The 24,309-nt window shown below is 38.1% G+C and overlaps 1 pseudogene; it reads right to left on the bottom strand.

Annotated features, from left to right (window-relative positions):
* Window positions 1–24,309, bottom strand: part of LOC124979328 (aftiphilin-like) — a 164,755-nt pseudogene that overhangs the window by 116,574 nt on the left and 23,872 nt on the right.

Raw genomic sequence — 24,309 nt, 5'->3', positions numbered from 1 at the left:
TCTTGCCTCTTCTTCACATGTCCTCTTGCTGTTCTGATTTCCATCACATTATAAAGCAGCAGAAGACCCTCACCAAAAACATACTTTTGGATCTGCCAACCTCCAGAACCTTGAGTTAAATAAATTTTGATTCTTTATAAATTTCCTGGTCTGTGATATATTGTTATAGTGACTGGACTGAGACAGAGAACATGGAGATATTTGTTTCCTGGTACAGGCTCTGAGGTTGGACCCATTGTTTTTTGTTCAAAAAAAATGTGGAATTATGTGGGCTAGAGGTATGGAATGGTAGACTGCTGGGACAGCATGTATGAGGTCCTGGGAAAAAAATCTTCAGCCAGTTAAAAAAAAAAAAAGTAGAATTAGAATATGTGCAAGTTGCATCAAAACTGGCTAAGGCTACACTGATGTGTTCTTAGATTCTTCAGGAAGTTTCTGGTGGCTATAAAAGGGTTGAAAGTTTTTTACAAGGGAATTTAAATATTCCAATGCTTCATTCACTTACAATTCCATTATGGAGATGGTAATAGAGGGTATAGAGATGCTGAGGCAATCTCACATCCCTGGGTATGTCTTCTTAAAATGTACCCAACCCCTGGTCTACTAGGAGATGACAGATAAAACTAAAAGTTGACCTGAGAAGAAAAGGTGAAGAAATGATGGTAAGAACTAGTAGAAAGAGGAGGATAAGGAAATAGATGAAGGTTAATGAGAGCTCCTGATCCTCTGAGAATTTCATTCAAGAATTATGTGGTCATTTTGCTGGTGAAGCCCAGAGTATAATAATCAAATGCTCCTAGTTAATTATTTATTGATGTACATAACACAGAGTGTTTACCATATGTCAGAAACTCATTAAGCATTTAATGTATTAATTCATTGAATTACTTTGACAAGCCCATGAAAAAAGAACTCTAATTACCCTGAAAGAAAGAAAGAAAGAAAGGGAAAGAAAATGAAAGCACAGAAAGTTTAGGCAACTTGCTATAGAGGTCATGTGCTATTTTGTGGTTTAGCTGGAATTTGACCCAATCAGACTAGAGATGATATACCCCCAATATTTTGGTCTTCAGCAGTCCTTATTTTTCCGAGATGACTCTCTCCCAGTATGACAAATTGTTGCAAGGATACTGTGCCCATTTTATCACATGCTCTCATCATTAATTTAGTCCATATCACATTACCAACAATAAGTACTATTTGCAAAGTCCTTCCTTGAGACACAAACCATGCCATACTTTTGACTGAATCTTCTGGATACAAAACTGACACATACAATTTTAGTTGGTGTTCCATATTAAGAGTGACCATGGCTAGGGATTTAATAGAATACAAACATCAGTTGAATGAAGACCAGAAGACCTAGGTTCACCTACCCAAAATAAAGGCCTGGAAAAGTCACCTACCTCTTCTGTACTTCATTTTTCTTATCTGTAAAATGGGCACATTGATCCCCTCCTCATGGCTTGATTGTGGTGACTTTAGTTTAGGGAACCAATGTAAACTATTTGTAAAGCAACTGTGAAGAAAAACTTCTGCTGAAAAATATGGTTTCTAGGGGGAAATATAAATAAAGAGGGTTTCCAATGGCAAAAAAAATTTTTTTCTCAATTTTGTTTTTAAGTATGAGGGAAATACAAATTGAATCTCTACCAGAATTGGTAGCTAAAGAAATAAGTAAATAAAGCAAAATGGAGAATGACTGAAACTCCCAAGTAAAGTCACTTGGGAAAATTTCTTAACTTTACCTACTGAAGTTAAATATGTATATATCCTAAAACATAGTAATCCCACTCCTGGGTGTGTATGTGTGTTCATCAATGACATGCAGTAGAACATTTATAGCAGCCTTATTCATAACAATCTATAATTGAAAACTTACCAAATGTCCAACAATCATAGAATGAATTAATAAATTGTGGCACATTCACATAATGAAATACTACACAGCAGTGAGGATGAACAATTTACAACTATATGCAACAACATAGATGAAAACACAAGCTTAACATTGAATGAAAGAAGTTAAACCATAAAACGGTATATTATACAATTTTACTTATGTAAAGATCAAAAGAAGGCAAAATTAATTGACAGTGTTAGAAGTCAGGAAAGTAGGGTACAAGGTAGATTTCTGGGATCTAGGTAGTGTTTTATTTCTTGAGCTGAGTGCTGGTTATATGTAGCTTGAGAAAATTAATTGCTCTGCATATCTGTGCACTTTCCTGGATGTGTTTTTTACTGTAATTAAAAGTCTGTGCATGTGCATGCTTCAACTTCTTTGTCCCTCCAAATTTTAAATGGGCTCCAAACAGTACCCCCCCACAGATTCTCTGTAATGCCTTTTAAGATTACAAAATTTTTTAAAAAATGAAAACTTGCAGCACTCCAAGCTTAGTGGTCAAAGTTGTTGTCAGCACTGGAGGGTATTTTCTGGGTGCATCAAGGCTGCTGATATAGGATTGAAGACTATCTTGACAGACCTCCTGTGTGATACCTCAGGTGAGTTGATCTGTTTGAAAATAGGTAGAAAGGCGTTCTTTTCTTTTCCATATCTTTTTTTTTTTTTCTTTTTCCTTTTAGTGGTGCTGAGGATGGAACCCAGGGCCTTGCATGAGTTCAAAACATGCTCCACCACAGATCTGTACCTCCAGCCCCTTTCCTAGTAGTTTTGCTCTGGATTAGAAACTCGAAGCCTGCTTCTAAAAGAAAACTGAGCTTAGGTCACTGCTTCAACACAGGGGCAGAGAGGAAGGAGGCTCTGTCTGTTCCTTCCATCACTAATCTGGGAACAACAGAAAGTGTCTCCTTACTCAGTGTGGTTCCTAAATTAGGAGTTCATCCTTTGTTCAGGTGGATCCTGTAGCCTTGAGGGAAATTTGCCTCTGCAGAGCTTTCTTTAAGAAAGGTACATTCTTGTAAAAAAAAGTATGTTCATGTTAGAAATGTATTTTTCCAAAAACTATGTTTTCCCTGCCATATTGATTACCTCGAAATTCTTATCCAGTTTGTTGATCATTTAAAATGCTATCTGGTACTGTTTTGTGCCACTTTTTAGTAATGGTTACTTTTTAACACATTTGGAACTGCTAAATCAAAACTGTCCACATTTTGCTACCAAAAAAAAATGCTCCCTAAAACAATACGCTAGTATTTTCATTGTTAAGGAAACTAAGTGGAAATTTTCTGTTAACATAAAACTTATATTGAAGCTGGGTGCAGTGACACACACCTGCAATCCCAGTGAGTCAGGTGGTTTAAGCAAGAGGAGTGCAAGTTCAAGGCCAGCCTCCATAACTTAGTAAGACCCTGTCTCAAAATAGAAAATAAAAAGGATGGGGATGTAGCTCAGTGGTAGAGCACTCCTGTAACCCTCCCAGTACCCTTCCCCACCAAAAACTTTTACTGATGTTGATTTTTATATTGTATAAAGTGCTCCTACAAATAATGTTGGAAAGTCCCCTAAAAATGGAAAAAGGATATCAATAGAAATTCATAGAAAAAATGAAAATGACAATTTGTATACAAAAGAATATATGGCTTGTGAAATAAATGAAAATTGCAATCATAATGAGATTTTTCAATTGTTAGAATTTTTAACCTAGCAATCCCATTTCTGAGTATTTATCCAAAAGAATTGATATCAGAACCTCAAAGAGATGTTTGCATCCCACGTTTATTGCAGCATTAGTCATTTTCAGCCAAGATGTGGAAACAATCCAAATGTCTATCAATGGATGAATGGATGAGGAGAATGTGGTATGTACATTCAGTGGAATAGTATTCAGCCTTAACAAAAGAAAGAAATCATGCCCTTTGTGACAACATGGATGGATCTGGTATGCATTAAGATAAGTGAAAAAAGTCAGTCATGTAAGGACAAATATTGGCACGATCCTCATGTATGAGGTCTTTTAAGCAAATTTAAAGAAGCAGAAAATAGAACGGTGGATGCCAGGGGATGGGGAGTTGGAATTCAATGGGAATAAAGTTAAAGTTATTCCAGAAGTTATTCAAGATGATATAGCGATCCAATGAACAACGTGGTGCCTATAGTTGACAATGTAGTCTGAGGCCATTAAAAATTTGTTAAAAAGGGTAAATCTCATCTTGTGTTCTTACTACCCACCCACACACAAAAACACACTTACATAAGCTAGAAAGAAAAGAAGAAAGAAATAGTTAAAGGGGCAAAAAGAAATTTTGGAGCTGATAAATGTTTTAATAACTTTGGTGAGGGTACCATGGTTGAATGCATATGCCCAAAGTCATCAAATGTTATACCTTAAATATATGCAGCAATTTGCATGTCAGTTATACACACCTCAATGAAGCCATAATAAAAAATACTAATAAGTGATCAAAGATGTAAGAATCAGGAGAAATTATATCACAAAAGTCAAGAAAAATGGTTTCATGAATAACAGAATAATCAATAGAAAAAAAAATGGGAGTTAGTGCAAGTAAAGATTTTTTTAAACCTCGAAAAATACCAAGACTACTCAATATTACCCAAATAGGCAATTCCATATGTTGTTGGTGAGAGTAGGACTGGAGCAGCCCCTTTAGAGGGCAATGCATTTTAAGATTTAAAATGTACATTTTATCTACATTTTAAAATCGTAAGCCTTTGATCCTATGGTTCCTACAGAGATGCTGATGAAAGTGTGAAAAGGAATGTTGAAAGGATATTTTGTGCAAGTTCATTTCTAATAGAAAAATGAAAAGAAGCCTAAAAATGAATCGATTGAGAAATTTTGAAATAAATAGTAGTACTGCCGTATCGAGTTGTTCAATGCAAAACGAAGATGGGAAAAGACATACTGATACTAGTATACATACTTATAATACTATAATGCAATTTTGTAAAATAATACACATTTGTTGGTGCTTTAAAATTTCTGGTTGGATATACAGAAAATGCTTATAGTGGTCATTTGGGAGGGGGTGTGATGGCAAAAACTGTCACTGTTTTATATAATTTTGTGTTGTTTGCTTTCTACAATATGTTTCTAAAACTGCTACAATTATAAAATACAATAAATGTTTTAGTAACTTGGAACATGCTCCAAATGCTAGCAATGGTATGTCCAAGCGCTGGAAGATTAAATGGTTTTTAATTTTTCTTCTTTTTGCACTTTCCAAAATTGCCTATCATGAATATCTTCTCCTTTTCAAATCAGAAAATTAGGTCAACTTTTAAATAATAATTATATGTGATTTAAACTGTAGCTTATGGTCAAAATCATGTAAAAAATATGTACAGCATAAAGTCTCTAAAGACATAGTTAAAAGCTAATAGTAATTAAATGGGTGGTAGGATAATAGGAGATTTCTCCTTCTTTGCAATCAACAGCTGAGTTATGTGGGGACCAATGGTTGGAATGACAGTAGATTCATCATTATTATAATTGATGTGCTCATTAGCCCTTGAGTTCTTTCTCCCCTAGATTCTTACATGCTTGCTATTTCCAAGCAGCAGGGTTGCCTATGGTGATAAGGCACTGGAATGAATGGATCTCCTGATCCACTGGTTCCAGGGAGACACAGGCTAACAGAATAGGAAAGTATTGAGTCCATTCTGTCCAACCTCCTACCTCTAGACAAGTTGATTTCTGAACCGCTCCACACAGAGTTCAATTGATTCCTTTCCTGAAAATAACCAAGGGAACATACATTCAGAATTCCCACATTCCAACAGCCACTTGCAAATAATTCAGTCCCACAATTGGTCGAGTAACACACTACCTCATGTTTTGCTTTTCTTTTATAAACAAAATGGATCAATGGTTGTGGGTCAGTGCTTTCTAAAACCAAAACCTAAACATTGAAGTTGACTATTGGGAGCAAGTATGTAGAGGGAAGAGGGGCAATTGACCAGGGTCTCCAGCCCTGAGGTCCCTCCCCCAAATCTCCCACTTCAATGCCCACTGCCATTACCGTGTTGGTCCCCCAGAAAGCACCAATCCTATGTCCAACTTTCTGTGCAATGCTTGCAGGAAACATGCCTTAGTAGGTTGTAGAGAACAATTCAGAGCAAGAGAACAGAGGAGCTTCTGGCAGAGCAAGGGGAGTGAAGAAGATGTCACACTGAATGAAGATCTTACTTTTTGCTTCCATTTCTAAGTATTTTCAGATCTGCTAGTCACTTCCAGGCTGTGGAAGGAAGAAGCAATCAGGGATGGGGGGAGACCTAAAAGCCTTTCCCCATCAACTTCTCCATTGATCAAGTTGTTCATCCGTATACTGTCCCAGTTCTCTTCCTTTGAAAAGTCTTCACTTGAAAATTAAATGGGCTCTTAAGCCTGGCACATAGTAAGAGTTCATCAAATATCACCTCCTCATTCCCATCTTTCCCCTGCTTCCTAAGTTAGGTTGCTTCCTAACTTTATTCACTAAATAACGAATCCTAATTTACGTGAGTGAATTTCATCATCTGCCAAATAAAGAGTGGGGCACAAGGTGATCCTGGGTTCATTTTAATTCAAGCATTTCAGAATTCCAGCATCATAATAGATGCACCACACAGAGAAAGAACAGCAGAAGCTGGGATTTCTTTGGTCTGTAGGGGTGAATTCCAGGAGGATCCCCAACATCAACCGTGACCTATGCAAAGACAAGAAAAATAAATGATTAGGAAAGGGCCAGCATTGGGATGTGCATGCCTGCAAACAATTCACACACAGTTGGAGGCACTCTGCTGGAAACCAGCATTTCATTTGCAGCTTCATTTGCAGCAGAAGAGTTGCTATTTGCAATAACTTTAGTAACGGAGAGTTGGGATTCAGTGACTCCTGGTCTAAGCTACCACCAAACAACCAATTTTCACTTTGCAAGTCAGAATGACCCTCTGGTGCTCTGTGCTGGAGGGGAAGGGAGGTGTGGGTCTCTGTTGGAACAAGTTTGGGCAAGGTGACCACTGGGGCTTCAGATGGCTGTTTCTGACCTGTAGTTCTTACCACTTGCAAGCTCTTCACACCACAAACACATCACTTTTGTTGTTTGGGGAGCTCTCAGGAGCCAACTCATCTTTCCTGAAGTCAAAGGGAGGAAGGAGAAAGGCAAGCAATGAAAAAAAGAAAAAATGGAAGATACAGCTGTGAAGCAACAAATCAGATGGACTCAGAAGTCCTTGGGTATTTGTCTTAGATCTGTCATAAGCCAGCTATGTGACCAAAGCTTTTACTTCCTCTCTGTGAATGCAGCTTATGCAGGTGCAGAAGGATAAACAAGGTGGTCTTGAGTGGGCTTCTGCATCTCTAACTTTCTGTGATTCGATTATTCTAAATGGGGAAAAGGGTGAAGAAAAGGAGGAAATGGAAAAAGAGAAGAAGGTGGAGAGCAGGTGGGTATGATTTTGTTCAAGAGGAGGAGGAGAGATGAGAAAGCTGTAACAATAAAGAGGAAACCACCACAGATTTGCAGAAAGTATTCCTCGCAGAGTTATAAGTATCTCTAAAGTAATCATGATTACCATCATTATCATAAACAACTGAAGTCCTAATTAACTCTGTAAAGGGCAGCATCCTGCAGATGACTCAGAAATGCTCTCCCTCTGACGACCCACACTCCTCTCCGGAACCCAGGAGGATACCTCCCTGTGAGTGAATAACGTCTTCCCTTTGATGTGACATTTATTCTGGGGAAGCAAAGGTAAGAGAGGGGAAGCTCTTGGGCTGTGAATCTGGCCATCTAGTGTTGAGGAGCCTCAGGGCAGCCTAATGAACTCCAGGCCAGGGGTGCCCTTAAGAGACAGGGTTCCGAGCACCATCACCCACTGTCCTGTGTGCACCCTTAGCAGCAGTATTCTTCACTCTCTACCTCCTGACAAGACTCACAGAGTTACCAGATTCCTAGGTCAGAGGCCCAATGCTAGCCTCATGTCCCAAAGACCAAATGGAAAAAAAACAATGGAGAAAAGCAGGAAAGGAACTTTAATCAATATGGCCATATTGAGAAAGCAAAGTGAGATTCAACATCTTAGCCCTATCTTATGGGTAGACACATAGCTTGAGGCTTAAACAGAGGAAGAACTGGGGACAGGTGGGCAAGAGTTATGCATAATTAAACAGGGTTGGTCAAACTATGAGCTGGCTGATCATTATCTCAGTCCTGGTTCTTTGAGATGGCTTCTGGAGAAGTCCTTATCACTTAAGGAGTCAATCTCCATTTGCTGCACAGGATGTTTAGCCATCCAATCTGTGATCCTGGAAGGTGGCAATTCAGTTTCCATGGAACAATTGCTCCTGTGTAGAGCAGTAAGAGTAGGGGTGAGCAGTCCCATTCTGGGGTGATCTGCCTGTAAAGCCCCATTTTTCCTAGAAGTTAGACAGCAATGACTTCTAGGTGCCACTCCAAGTGGCTGGCAATTGAATATCCCTGCCAATCTTGAAACTGTCTTAGTTACTCTTATTTTGGTGTCCTTAGTCTTAAAGGATGACAAGATAGTTTAGGTAAATTTAGGGCTAATAAAGTTGGCATTACACTCCTTATGTGATTAGAATGCCTATGTGCAGAGTCAAAGTTTAAGATAATAAGGGACAGATACACAATGAAGTGAGAAATAACAAGCTTTATCCAGTTTTAGTTATGCATTGGATAACTGCAGGTCCAGGTGAAGAGTCTGTGCTTTTAACAAAGGCTGTCAAAGTCCCTATTATAACGGCTATTTCCTTAAGGTTGGTGGGCCATGGGCTTGAAGTCTCCAAATTCATCAAGAACCTCTTGTGAGTTTCCCAGCTACTAAGTTTTGTTGTCCTCCTAGTAGCCATTAGCTCAGCTCCTGTCTTACTGACTCCTGAGGGGTATGCTGATCCTTTGCTTGACTTGGAACTAACCTGGCCTCTTTTCTTCTGTGCTCTGCTCTGCAGAGCTCTTTGGATCTAACTCTCAGTCCCTTAACAATCAATTTCTTTAATTGCTTGTGCATGGCCCAGAGCACCCTGCTTCTACCAAACTAAGGAAAATTCTTTAGGTGTCCACTTAAGGACTCCTCTGCTACATTTAAATCATGTTCACAAGATTGGAAATGGTGGTTGTGTGGGGGGAGGCATCATATAATCCACTCAAGGACGATTTCTGGAAAGAAATCGGATTCAAATCCTTTCGGGGAATTGATAGGGTTTTTAATTTTCTTTTCCTGTGATATAAGTCATTGCAATTTCTCACAAATCCTGCAAACCTTTTGGGATTGGTTCATAAAAATGTTGCAAGAAAGTCCAAATTCAGAATAAGATAATCCTAGTAACTGTAATGACTAAGATCCTATCAGTTTGTGGTGTCTTGATATCGTCTGAAGGAAAGGGGAGGGCTTGTGGCTCAGAGAACAATGAGAAAGAAAAACCAATGTCAACTCAAAAGCTAGGATGAGAGATGGAGTTGCTATCTCTTAAAAAATGCCATCTGGAGGGATTTTTACAGCATCCACCATGGTTGCAGATAGCTCAAGTACAACCCAAGAAAAATCTATAACACTGGGAATGAATTTACTGTAAATTCATCGTTTAGGACTAGGAGAATTCTAGCAATTTCATTAGACATCAAGAACAGTTGTATTAGTTGGGGTTTAGACTTTGGTTTAGGAGTTTTTAATTGTGTTAGGTTTCTCCAAAACTATTTTAAGAAATTATATGCAAATATGGTGATTTTACTTTCATATACTGCTTTATTAACAGCTAATTTTTTATAAATTAAGGGTCCCTATCACCTTGGTTTATTATATCTCTACATTTTCCCTTTTTTGGAGAATGCAACAGCAAACTGGTTGTGTGTTTAAATTGCAGAGTAGCAGTTACCAAGAGACATGAAACAGGTCCTAGAGCAGAGTTCTCAGACAGTGGGGTTGTACATCTCGGCATCACGAACCCCTAAAAAGCTTGTTAAAAACTTTGTGTTCTCAGTATTCCCAAAAGGTCTTTAATCTTAGACTGAGACCCAGGAATCAGAATCTGTTGGAGTGCGATCTAAGAATCAGGTTTTGAATAAGCGTCTGTGGCAACAAAATATCTTCCATCACAAATCCTCTTCTGTAATGTGACCTTACCACCAGGCCATCAAGAAGTGGGGCTTTATCTGCCTCTTCTTGAATCTTGATGGATTTATGACTGCTTTGACCAAGAGAGTATGGGGGAAGTGACAGTATATGACTTCTGAAACTTGTTGATAAAAAAGCAATATTGTTCCCACTTCATTCACTGGACATGCCCCCTGGGAGTCCAGATTACCATATAAGTCCAAGAATGCTGGGGTGCCTTGCTGAGGGGAAACCAAGCCACATGGAAGGGGCCATCCAGGCATTCTGGTAGACACGCCTTCTCTTCAAGTCATCCCAAGCCAGGTAGTCGAGTGAAGAAGCCTGCATATGTTTCCACCCAAGAGCCTCCCAAACTCGCCCCGTCCAATGACAATAAGCAATAACATTGGAGTTGCCATTGTCAGTGGAGTTAGTCTTACTGTCAAGGCTGATAATTATTTATTTTTCAATTCATGCAATAAAATAGTTACTGATTGTCTACTAATGCCAGATTGTTCTAAAAATTAGGGAATATAATGAAGACCAAGAAAACACTCCCAGGGTCATGTAATATACATTCTAAGGGTGTTCAGTTGGGATTTGGCTGGGGTGGGAGGCTTGCAGGACAAATAAAACAACTAAATAACATTCACAACATAATTGAAGGTGACATTAAATTTTGTGAAAACAAGAAAACCAGGTGATATGGAAGGAAGGCAGTAACTACTTTACATCATGTGGGCAGTGAAGGCCCCACAGGAATTGTCTGAGTCACAACCTGTATTAGTTTGCTAGGGCTGCCATAACAAAGAGCCTCAACTGGCTGGTTTAAACAATGGAAATGTGCCATCTCACACTCTGGAGGCTGGAAGTCTGAGATCAAGGTGTCAACAGAGTCGGTTCCCACTGAGGCTGTGCAGGAGAATCTGTTGTAAGACTATCATCTAGCTTCTACTGATTTGCTGGTGATTTGGGGGGTTCTTTGACTTAAAGAGTCCTCACCCTAATCTCTACCATCATCTTCACCTGGCATTCTCTTGTGTGGGTGTCTAGCTCCCAATTTTCCCCTTTATCTCCGGGGATTAGGGTCCACCCTAAGGACCTTATTTTAACTTGACTACCTTTATCAAGGCTATAGGTTCAAAATAAAGTCATATTCTGAGGAACTGGTAAGCTCAATTCAACCCTGAATAAGACTTGGAGGATGAGGATCCAGCTATACACTCATGAGAGGCTGAGAACAAAGCAGACGTAGAAACAAGTTGATGCTCAAGAACAGATCAGTGGGGGCTGAGGTTATAGCTCATTGGCAGAGCGCTTGCCTAGCATGTGTGAGGCATTGGGTTCAATCCTCAGCACCACACAAAAATAAATAATTAAATAAATAAAAGTATTGTGTCCCTCTACAATGAAAAGATTTAAAAACAAAACAGACCAGAGGTTGATGACTGGCAGGTATGGGGAAGTATGAGGGAAGAGGAGCTCAGTGCAGTTCAGTATCATTGTGAAGATTCCATCAACAACACTCTGGTCCAGGGTTCAAGCTGACCGGATGTCATATGCAATCAACATGGAACTCTGTCAATTCTATTTCCAACATCTCACTCCTAACTGGGGTCTCTATTCCCACCAGCATGGCTTTCCAGAAGATTTCTCCCATTATAGTAGCTGTTTCGTTGTTCTTCCTGCCTTTAGACTGTCTGTCTTCCCCTATGCATCTGTCCTCTGGAAAGCTGTTAGGTTTGGATATGAGGTGTCCCCCCAAATCTCCTGGGTTAATGCAGAAATGCTCAGAGGTAAAATTATTGGATTATGAGAACTGAAACCTAATCAGTGCATGCTGGTTTTGATGGTCTAACTGGGTGGTAACCGTAGGCAGGTGGGGCATGGATAGAAAGGTCACTGAGACTGTGCCGTGGAAGGGTTTCTCTTTTCTGTGGCCCCTTCCCACTTTCTGCTTCCTGGCTGCGGTGAACAGAGCACGCTCCTCTGCCACACCCTTCCACCATGATGCCCTGCCTCATCTTGGGCCCAAAGCAATGGAACCTACTGTTCATCAACTGAACCTCTAAAACCATGAACCAAAATAAAATTTTCCTCCTCTGAGTTGTTCTTGTCAGGTATTTTAGTCACAACAACTGACATAAATACCCAGAGAATCATTTTCTAAAACAGAAATCAGATACAATCTCTCCCAGTCTGAAAATCCTCCATTGTCCCTTCATCACGGGCAAGATAAAGGACAAATTCTTTAGTGTGGTGCAGAAAGCTTATAAATCCAGCTAGCTCCAGCTGAGGTTTCCAGCCTGCCTATAAGTTAGGCTCACCTCCCATTCCTCAGACTTGCTGTGGGCTTTCAAGATCTAATGCTTGTTCATGATTTCCCACTCTTTCCCTTGTTTTTCTTGATGAACACCCTATCTTCCAAGAGCCAATTCAAATAGGAGTTCATCTCCACTAGAAAAACAACAAACAAATAAAACATGGCCATCCTTCTCCACTTTCCTGAAATGTCTCACCATCCTCTTGTGCCTGAGGTAGAATTAAATTGCTCCTTTGCTCAGTGTTATATTTATTTATTTGCATACTGGATATTTATCTCCCTTGCTAAACTATGAGTTCTTTGAGGTTAGTGACAATGCCTAGCACAGGAAGTGCTCATTAAATGTTTGAAAAACCCAGTTTAGTGGAATACAAGTAAAAGCATGAATTATGACATCAGGTTAGCTTTTCTGCAGCCACGCCCTACTTGGTCATTGAACATCACTGGGCCCAGGATCAGTGTTAACATTAACATCCCTTTCAATGTCTGTGTCACTGTCAATACAGCTCAGCAGATTTGGCACCGTGGCATGAATTCAGGTTCCAACACTGTCACAGTCTTTACGGATTGTTTTGACATCATCCTAATCTCTTTATGCCTCAATTTCTTTACATGTAAAATGAGACACTTGAACCAGATGAAGTGTGACTTTTTGTTTGTAGAAGACCTAGCAATAGACCCAAATCTACTGCTGAGGTCATTTTATTTGATAATTGTATTATGATCAGCATCAGTCCTGGGGACTTGGGGACACGCGGGAGAGGGTGCTTCACCATTAATCTTAGTTTTGTGGTTTTATTTTGTTTTTGGAAGTAGCTTCTTTGACGCTTATGTCGTCTTCAGCATTTTTCAGACCTGTGTGCTAGGAGAAGGGAGTACTTAAAGGTGTAGATTTGCATGTTTATTTTGTTGTTTTGCTACTCAGCTTCTGGGTTGTGGTAAATTTAAGTAGCTTTTCCTGCACAGGAAGCCTTGCTGAACTTCTCTCCTGGCCTCCTGGACCTTCTCCCATTAATTTCCTTTAATTCTCATTAGCATGTTTCTACTGCAGACTTGGAAGCCCAGAGAAATTCTTGTGCAGCTAATTTAACACCTGCAGGTTTTGAGAGTTGGTAGAGAAAGTGAATCAATAAAATAATCACTTGCTTTCTCAGAGATTTCAAATGTGAACCCTTTAAAGGTTAGACTTTTGTTATGATTTCTACTTATGTTTTTACATCAAGTCATATGTTAATTAGTGCTCTTGTCTTTTCAAATGTAAAGAGAGGCAAAAAATATATATATATAGGACTGAAACCACTTTGATGTATGAAGAGCCATCCTCAAGAAAGTGTGCTGACATTTCAGATGCGGGTGTGGCTTCTTTCCACAGCATCGCAGGGTGTCTTAGAAATCCTCAACTGCTGTGGGGCGGGACTGGCAAGTTGGGCACAACCTGGGAGTGGTTTTTTTGGTTTGGAAATTCTTAAGCAAAAGTGGAAGCTGGGAAGCTCTTGGCTCTCCTGAAGTGTGTGAGCTTGCTGTGAGGCCAAGAGGAAAATCATCAGAGACTTGAAGCATGGATGTTCCTCAATGTGCAATGGGGTTATATCCAGATAAACTCATCGTGAGTTAAAATAGTGTTAAGCAGAAAATGTGTTGAATACACCTAACCTGCCAAACACTGACAACACAGGGCACTGTGGAGTGTTGGCTGCTTCCCTCATGATCACAGAGCTGACTGGAAGCCATGGCTGGCTGCTACTGCCCAGTATTGCACATGAGTATCGTACCACCTATCACTAGCCTGGGGAAAGATCAAATTCAAAGTTTGCAGTATGGCTTCTACTGAATGCATATCACTTCCATAGTTGAAATATCTTAAGGTGAAAGCATCGTAAGCTGAGAACCATCTTTACCATATTTGTGGGGAATGATTGCTCCTCTTCAAAGGGAGCTTATTCCTTCACCCTTCAAAAACCAAAACCCAAATTACAAACAACACAAAACAAACAGAAATACCCACGTGAGATGCAGGAAAGAGTTACAAGAGCATAACTAGGAGCGATTTCAAGTCCCTGCTAGAGGGAGAGATGGGTATAACCCTATGGACTACGATGTTTGAAAGCCTGCAGGTCACCCTGAGTCTACCCTCATTGCAGGGCACCATGTGACAATTCTTAGGAGGATCTGATCATGTCCTTGGAGTGACCTGAGCACAGTGATAGACACCTCTGGAGATTTCTGAAGATAGGAAAATTGAAGAAACCCTCAGCAGATGGGGAGAAGGTACTAGACAGAGGAAAGGCGAGCTGCATCCCAAGCCCCTAAGTCCATCCAAGAGTGGGAAAAGGAACTTATTCAACCCAACACCATCACATGGAACACCACTGAAGTCAGAAGAGTTGGCAAGAACTGGGGATGTGCCCGTGGCTCAGTCAGTCATGCATGGGGATTCACCACAGGAGCCCTGAGGGAGTAGAATTCTTCTTCTGCATCTACACCGGTTCCATTTCTAGGGGGAAGCAGACAGACTAATGGGGAACACAGGGAATGTCACTCTTTATCTGCTTCCATTTCTTTCTTTCCTTTGTGTCTTGCCCATTCATGATACTTGATCATTTTTCTATCCCTAATTTTAAAATTATCTTATAAAAACACATTTATACTGAGTATTAGGTCTTTGTCATGCAGATATGAATTTTTTTTTTGTTTTGCTATTGTATCTCAACTTTAGTTTCATTATTGTAAACTTTTAAAAGTCGGAATAACTATACTTATCAATCTTTCCTTTATCATTCCCAAGCACTGTGGTCCAAGGTATTCTATTTTTATCTTTCTTGCTTCCTTTACTTCTGAATGTATTCAGTTGCCTTGACTCTGTACTCCTGACAGCCTTACCCCTGCATTTGTTCTTTATTTTGTGGGAGGACTTTAGTAAGTAGGTCCTTCACATACAGGAAATAAAGATGACATACTCTGGATCCTTATTTGCGTGTAAAGATCTGCTACTCTTTTTCTTTTCTTTTTTTTTTTTTCTTCTTTTTTTCCTTTTTTATTTTCACTTTCTCTTTTAATCTCTAAGTTCTGTTAATAATTTAGCGGGGTATAGAATTCTAGATTCAAAATAGTTTCCCCTTGGAAGTTTGAATATATAACTTCTCTACATAGAACTCAGTGTTGTTGACCAGAAGTGGATATTCATTCACTTATCTTTCTCTATGTGTTGCTTGCCTTCTTTCTTTCTTTTTTTTTTTTTTAATCTCCAGAAGCTATAATGACATTCACTGTTTCATGTAACTTAGGAAATTTTAGCAGGTTGGATCTCTAGGTGGGTTCCTTCATGCTCAGTGGATAGTCTTCACAGTGTACTATCATTCTTTTTTAAAGAATTTTATTTACTTTATTTTCACAGACTGCATTTTGATTCATTGTTCACAAATGGGGTACAACTTTTCATTTCTATGGTTGTACATGATGTAGATTCATGCCATTTGTGTAATCATACATATACACAAGGTAATGATGTCTGTCTCATTCCACTATCTTTCCTTCCCCTGCCCCCTCTCCTCCCCTCATTTCCCTCTACAAAATCCAAAGTTCCTTCATTCTTCTCTTACCTCCCCACACCCCCTGTCATGTATCATCATCCACTTATCAGAGAAAACATTTGACCTTTGGTTTTTTGGGATTGGTTTATTTCACTTAGCATGATATTCTCCAACTTCATCCATTTATCTGCAAATGCCATAATTTTATTCTTCTTTATGACTGAATAATATTCCATTGTGTATATATACCACATTTTCTTTATCCATTCATCTATTGAAGGGATCTAGTTTGGTTTCCCAATCTAGTTATTGTGAATTGAGCAGCTTTAAACATTGATGTGGCTGTATTACTGTAGTATGCTGATTGTAAAGTCCTTTGGGTATAAACAGAGGAGGGGGATAACTGGGTCAAATGGTGGTCCATTCCAACTTTTCTGAGGAATCTCCATACTGCTTTCCAGAGTGGCTGCACTAATTTGCAACCCCACCAGCAATGTATGAGTGTGCCTTTTTCCCCACATCCTCGCCAACACCTATTGTTGCTTGTATTCTTGGTAATAGTTATTCCAGTTGGACTGAGATGAAATCTTAGGATGGTTTTGATTTGCATTTCTCTAAATGCTGGAGATGTTAAACAATTTTTCATGTGTTCGTTGATTGCTTGTATATATTCTTCTGTGAAGTGTCTGCCCAGTTCCTTAGCTCATTTATTGACTGGGTTATTTGTATTTTTAGTATAAAGTGTTTTAATTCTTTATAAATTTTGGATATTAGTGCTCTATCTGAAGTGCATGTGGAAAAGATTTTCTCCCACTCTGTAGGCTCTCTTTTCACATTATTAATTATTTCCTTTGCTGAGAAAAAGCTTTTTAGTTTGAATCCATCCCATTTATTGATTCTTGCTTTCATTTCTTGCACTCTGGGAGTCTTGTTAAGGCAGTCTGGTCTTAGGCAACATGATGAAGATTCAGGTCTACTTCGTCTTCTATTAGGTGCAGGGTCTCTGGTCTAATTCCTATGTCCTTGATCCATTTTGAGTTGAGTTTTGTGCAGGGTGAGAGATAGGAGTTTAATTTCATTTTACTGCCTATGGATTTCCAGTTTTCCCAACACCATTTGTTGAAGAGGCTATCTTTTCTCCTTTGTATGTTTTGGCACCTTCATCTAGTGTGAGATAACTGTATTTATGTGGCTTTGTCTCTGTGTCTTCTATTCTGTACCATTGGTTTACCTGTCCAATTTTTTTACTATTGCTCTGTAGTATAATTCAAGGTCTACTACTGTGATACCTCCTGTATCACTCTTCCTGCTAAGGATTGCTTTGGCTATTGTGGGTATCTTATTCTTCCAGATGAATTTTATGATTGCTTTCTCTATTTCTATGAGGAATGTCATTGGAATTTTAATTGGAATTACATCAAATCTGTATAGCTCCTTTGTTAGTATGGCCATTTTGACTCAACACTATAAAGGCTATCTTTGCTAAGCCCATGGCCAACACCATTCTAGACGGAGAGAAACTGAAAGCATTCCTTCTAAAAAATGGAACAAGACAAGGATACCCTCTTTTACCACTTCTATTCAACATTGTCTTTGAAACACTAGCCAGAGCAATTAGACAGACCAAATAAATTAAAGTGATATGAATAGGAAAAGAAGAACTCAAGGTATCACTATTTGCCAATGACATGATTGTATATTTAGAGGATACAAAAAAACTCCACCAGAAAACTTCTACAACTAATAAGTAAATTCAGGAAAGTAACAGAATATAAAGTCAACATGCATAAATCTGATGCATTTCTATTAATAAGTGATGAATCCTCTGAAAGAGAAATTAGGAAAATATCCCATTCACAATAGCCTCAAAAAAAAAAAAAAAAAACTTGGGAATCAATCTAATGCAAGAGGTGAAAGACCTCTACAATGAAAACTGCAGAACACTAAAGAAAGAAATTAAAGAAAATCTTAGAAGATGGAAAGATCTTCCATGATCTTGAATAGGCAGAATAAATATTGTCAAAATGACCATACTATCATTCTTGACATGCTCAGTAGACAGTCTTGAGAGTCAATCATGGGTACAGGGATTTTATTTTTAATTGTTCAGTTGTATAATTATTTTTAAAAATTATATTTCCCTTCTCTCTCTTTTGTAGAAAGTCTATTAGGATCTGAGTGTGTTGGCATATGCCTGTAATTCTGGCTGCTCAATTGGTGAGTCTGAGGCAGGGGGATTGCAAGTTCAAAGAGAGCATCAGCAACATAGCAAGGGACTAAGGAACTTAGTGAGATCTGTCTCAAAATTTTTAAAAAAAGGACTAGGGACATGACTCGGTGGTTAAGCACCCCTAGGTTCAATCCCCAATACCAAACAAAAAAAAAAAAAAGAAAGAAAGAAAAGAAAAGAAAGTTATTAGATTGCTTTAAGATCTCCTACACTTGTCACTTGTAACTCTTCACTTTTCATTTACGCATTTCACTTATTTTTCTGCTCCTAATTTTAAGAGATTTCTTTGATCTTATTTTCCTGGATCAACAACTTAGTCATTTTCTTTATCCAATTTATTATTCAACCTATCCAGTGAAATTTCTACTCTTTCAGTAGTTTAATTTCAAAAAATTCATTCTTATTTTCTGACTGATACATTTTCAAAAGACATGGTTCTTAATTTATGGTTACAATATCTTCTCAAACCTCTAGGCAGAAATCTGAATATATTCTTTATAAATCTGAATATATTCTTTTCTATATTTTTATTGATACATTATCATACGGAATGGTGAGTTTTGTTGCTACATATCCATATATACACACAATCGAGCAATATGATTTAGCCAATACCATTCCCCAGTATTTCCCCTTCCCTCTATCCTCCCTCCACCTGATCTCTTTCCTCTACTCTATTGATCTCCCTTCAATTTCCTTGAGACCATGCCCCCACCTTGCTTTTAGTTTTTCCTCTTTAGTTTCCACATTATGAGACAAAACATTGACTTTCTGAGTTTGGTTTACCTTGCTTAACATAATGGTCTCAAGTTACCTCCATTTTCTTGAAAAACTGCATAATTTCATTTTTACTTATGGCTGTGTATATATATATATATATGTGTATGTATATATATATATATGTGTATGTATATATATATATATATACACAGCCATAAGTAAATATATATATATATGTATATATATGTGTGTGTGTGTATATATATATATATATACACAGCCATAAGTAAATATATATATATATATTTATATATACACACACACACACACACACACACACACACAATGGAGGCTTTGAACTGTGATATCACATTTTGTTTTGTGATATATATATATCACATTTTGTTTATCCATTCATCCATTGATGGAAATCTAGACTGGTTCCATAGTTTGGCTATTGTGAATTGTGCTGCTATTAACAAGGGTGTGCATGTATCACTAAAGTTTGATGACTTTAATTCTTTAGGGTAAATACTGAGGAGTGGCATAGCTGGATCATATGGTGTTTCCATTCCTAGTCTTTTGAGGAACCTCTGTACTGATATCCATTGTGGTCATACTAATTTGTAATCCCACCAACAGTGGAAATGTTTTCCTTTTTCTCCACATCCTCTCCAGCAGTTATTGTTGTTTGTATTCTTTGTTGTTGCCATTCTGACTGGAGTTAAAGGAAGTCACAGTGTAGTTTTAATTTGCATTTCCTAATTGCTAATGACATGAACATTTTTTCATATATTTCTTGGCCATTTGCATTTCTTCTTTTGAGAAATGTCTGTTTAGTTAATTTACCATTTACTAATTGGGTTATTTGGGGGTTTGGGTTTTTTTGTTTTGTTTTGTTTTGTTTTTTTAGTTCTTTATATATTCTAGATTTTTATCCTCTGACAGAGAGCAGCTAGCAAAATTTTTCTCCCATTCTGTAGGTTTTCTCTTCACATTCTTAATTGCTTTCTTTGCTGTACAGAAACTTTTTAATTTGAAGCCATCCATAATGTTTATTAACTCTTGGAATTATTTCCTGAGCTTTAGGAGTCTCGTTGAGAAAATCACTATCTGTGCCTGTATGTCAGTGTATAACCCTACATTTTCTTCTAGGAGTTGCCTAGTTTCTGTTTTAATTTGTATGTGTTTGATCCATTTTGAATCAATTTTTGTTCAGGTTGAGAGATAAGGGCCTAGTCTCATTTTTCTACATATGAATAATAAGTTTTTCCAGCATTATTTGTTAAAAGACTGTCTTTTCTCCAATGTATGCTTTTGGCACATTCATCAAGATCAGATTACTGTACCTGTGTGGGTTTGTCACTGTATCTTCTATTATGTACCATAGGTCTTTGTCAGTATTTATGCCAGTACCATGCAGTTTTTGTTACTATAGCTCTATAATATAATTTGAAGTCAGGTATTGTGATTTCTCCAGCCTTTTTTTTTTTTTTTTTTTTTTTAACTTAAAATTGCTTTGGCTATTCTGAGTCTTTTATTCTTCCAAGTAAATTTTAGGATTTTTTTCTAGTTCTCTGAAAAATATCTTTGGTATTTTCATGGAGATTGCATTGAATCTATACATTGCTTTTGGTAGTATGGCCATGTTAACAATATTAATTCTGTCTATCCATGAACCTTGGAGGTCTTTTCATCTTTTTGTTCTCTTCAATTTCGTTCTGCGATGTTCTGTAGTTTGAATTATACAGATCTTTCATCTCCTTGGTTAGATTTATTCCTAGGTTGTGTGTCAGTTTATTTGTTTGTTTTTGGTACCAGGGATTCAGTCCAGGGGTGCTTAATCACTGAACCACATCCGTAGCCTTTTTTTCATATTTTATTTTGAGACAAAAATAACAAAGTTGTCTCACTAAGTTGTCTAGGACCTTACTGAATTGCTGAGCTTGACTTTGAACTGAAGATCCTCCTGCCTCAGCCTCCTGAACTGCTGAAATTACAGACATGTGCCACCATGCCCAGCTGTTTTTGTTTTCTCAACACTGTTGTAGATGAGATTGTTTTCCTGATTTCTTTCTCAGCAGATTCATTATTGGTGTATACAAAAATAATAATTTTATGTTGATTTTGTGACCTGCTACTTTTCCAAATTTGTTTGTTAGCTCCAGCAGACTTTTGGTAGAACTTTTTGGATCTTCTAAATATAGGAAGATATCTTCTAAATAAACAGTGATAATTTGACTTCTTCCATGCCAATTTTTATCCCTTTATTTCCTTCTCTTACCTAATTGCTGTGGCTAGAATTTCTAACACTACAGTGAATAGGAATGGTGAGAGTTAACAAGAAGTCTAAATATTTTTGAGCACTTCTCATCTTCTTTCTGAACATCATCTTTCTTTCTGGAGTTTTTAATTTTGTTCACACTGATTCTTCTATTTATCTTTCATGCCATTTTTTTCAATATCTGACTATCTTTGCAAGTGTTTTCTTCTTCCACCGATCAGTTACTGTGATGTGCAGATAATTGAAGTGCATTTCCTCAGCAATTGTGTGTATCTCTTTCACAAAAGACCTTTTAAACATAATGACAGACAGGCTCCCTTTTAATGTTTGGGACCAGGAACAAGGAATCAGGCTAGGGAGTTCCATTTTTGCCAGTGTAAAATGCTATGGGAGTAAAACTCTTGCATACTTTAATTTTATTGTTTTTCTTGCCGACCCCAACACCTTTTTAGGAGCTCTTTTAGGGTAGATGAAAGACAATTCAAACCATTTGCTTACTTCTCCCATTAAAGGGTGGGCTTTAGTTCCCCCTTTCTTAAGTCTGTGGGACTCTATGACTGCTTTGACACTTAAAATTTAGCTGAAATGATATTACCAGTTGTGAACTTGGGTCAGCTCTTACTTACTGTCTCTTAGAATATTTGCTCTGGGGAAAATTAGTCAACATGCAAAATGTCAAACCATCCTGACACCACCACAGTGTGAGGAAGCTTAGGTCTCCACATGGAGAGGGTGTATCAATAGACAAATGCCAGACCAGACCCCAGATATCTGAGCTTGCACCCAGGCATCAGGCATGTGAAGGAGGAAACTTATGAATGATTCTACCATCCCCAGTCCCATCTGCCTGCATGTATGGGAGAGGAAATAAAAAACAAAAAACATTAAGCTGATCCCAGTCAACCCACAGAAAAGTGGTAGGAAATAATAATAAACAATGGTCTTTAATCATTAAGTTTCAGAGTGATTTGTTACAAAGCAGTAATAATTGATCATCTTTTTTGGAGAAACAGATTAATGACTTTCTTTATAAAGTAGTTCTCAAGTTACTTTCTGAAGGATAAATTGATAGCTGTCAGCAACTCTGTTTAAGAAACAAGAACCTGCCACTCTGGTCTATGGCATATACTTTTTTAGTATAAACCTTGAAGATGACTTCTATGTCCATGCTTGTGCTTGAGCACTCCATTGTAGATCTTCTTCCATCTCCTTTGAAAGGACCCATGCTTGACTCTAATATGTGGGACTGTGATTTCTACTTTTTCTGTCAGTCATCACTGATTGATGATAAAATCAGATATCCTCCATATATTCCTCAAAATGTAATGGTATCTATTTCTTCTCCCCATCTCTGTTATGGCATGTGTATGTTTCAGAGTAAACTTGGAGAAAGAGGAAGTAGCAGGACATGCTTAAGGGCTGCCATCTTGAATCAGAAACCTATTATGTTCCTAATTAGAACATAATGGTAATGAAGCATGACCCCCAGTCCAGATTGAAACCCTTTTGTTGTTGTCTGGTTTTGGCTGCCTGACCAGAAGGCCCCACTCACACTTGGATGCCCACACATTCTGTTGTTGCCCTAAGTTTTCTTGACTAGCCTAATATTAGTCAACCTCAAGGAGTTGTTTTGAACCCAAGCAATCATTTTTGTTGTTGTTTTTTGTTTTTGTTTTAAGAAACAAGTACAAGTACTTGTACTTGTGTTTGAGCACTCCATTGTAGATCAAGAACAAAGGGAAGTAAAAAATTACATTAAACCATCCCACTATGGGAATAAGAAATTTAAATTGTACACCTTCAGTTGCATCATAGAAAGAAAACAGTCAAGGGAGACTCCCCAGTGAAAAGCTAGTTCTTCATCAAAACACTATAAAAACCCCTAGACAGAGAGCCACCAACAGTACCATCTTTGGGACAGTCCCTGCCCCTGTACTGTGGAAGTTTTCCTGGCATGTTTGTAATAAACCTGCTACTGAATTCTCACCCTCTGACATCTGGTACCTCATTCTTTGGGAACATGAAATAAAAACATTCTGGTGCTCACATGACCCTATGTTAAGGTAAAAGGGCTCACTTTGTTTTTTTAGGTAGTTTTAGGAGCACTGGGCAAGTAAAAAATTTGTCACTTACTAATCTCATAAAAATAATTATCTGGGGTAAATTCGTGCAAAAATGCATTATAATGAATATTCCTAAGGGAGAGTGCTAAGTTTCCTAATGTTGTTGAAAGCTGACCCCCATCTCCCATACAGACTTGAGTAGCATAAAGGGCAACATCAGAGGATTGAGGGAAAATGACACAAGATTTTATGTCCAGCATGAAAACTTCAGTCAGGTCCTTAATCTTTCTGTGAATTTGAAGTTTGTATTTTGCATTGCAGGCGCTTTGGGTGGGGGATGGAAGCAGCAGCATATTAGCAGTCTTTTTGCTTGAATAGGTTGAGGAGATGAGGTAAATCTTTCGGGGGTGAAAGAAATTAAACAAGTGTTCTCTCCAAGATGCATGTTAGGGTTCAAAGGCTCTGGTGAGGAAAGTACCAGCGAATGGCCTGAGATGACTTTTCTGTGTGAAGTAAGAAGACTTTTATTAGCTCTGGTTCCTTGTCATGCTTGTCAGAAGTTTCCTCAGAGATGCAAATAACTCTTATCTGAGAGTTTAGGGGCTTAATTGGCTTCTCTTTCTATTTTTAATACATGAATCCTGTGGTCTCTAAAGTCTATGGGGCTGACTTTTGAGGGAAGGGGATGGGAACCTAGTAGAAAAATGTTCAAGACTGAAAATGTAAAATCGAATATTGGACAGATCTGACAAGCCAGATGGAAATATTCAGCTTTCCTGGGAAGGTTCAAAATTTGATACTTCTTAAAGCTGACAGATTTTGAATATTTGTTGGTCCATTTATAAAAACCACTGGCCACATAGGAGGTTAAGTAATCAAAGAAGGTTATGGGCATTGGGGTCCTAGTCTGTTCTCTCTTCTAGAACATTCAGTTCTTGTCTGAGCCTAAAACATTTCATACAGAAGAAACAAAGTCTTATGGTTTACCACATCCACTTTTCTTAGAAGGCCATGGTTTATTACTATTATCATAATTACTGCTGTTGTTATTGTTGTTAGTAAATTTCTTGAATGTTTGCCTTGCCCAAGTAAATCATCAGATTCTTTTTTCCAACTCACATGTGTGTCTATTCTAAAAGCATTCTGG

The sequence above is a fragment of the Sciurus carolinensis genome, chromosome 3 (assembly GCF_902686445.1).
Source record: "Sciurus carolinensis chromosome 3, mSciCar1.2, whole genome shotgun sequence".
NCBI classification, from domain to species: domain Eukaryota; kingdom Metazoa; phylum Chordata; class Mammalia; order Rodentia; family Sciuridae; genus Sciurus; species Sciurus carolinensis.
Note: the sequence above shows the minus strand (reverse complement) of the source record. Positions and strands in the feature narration are given on the sequence as shown.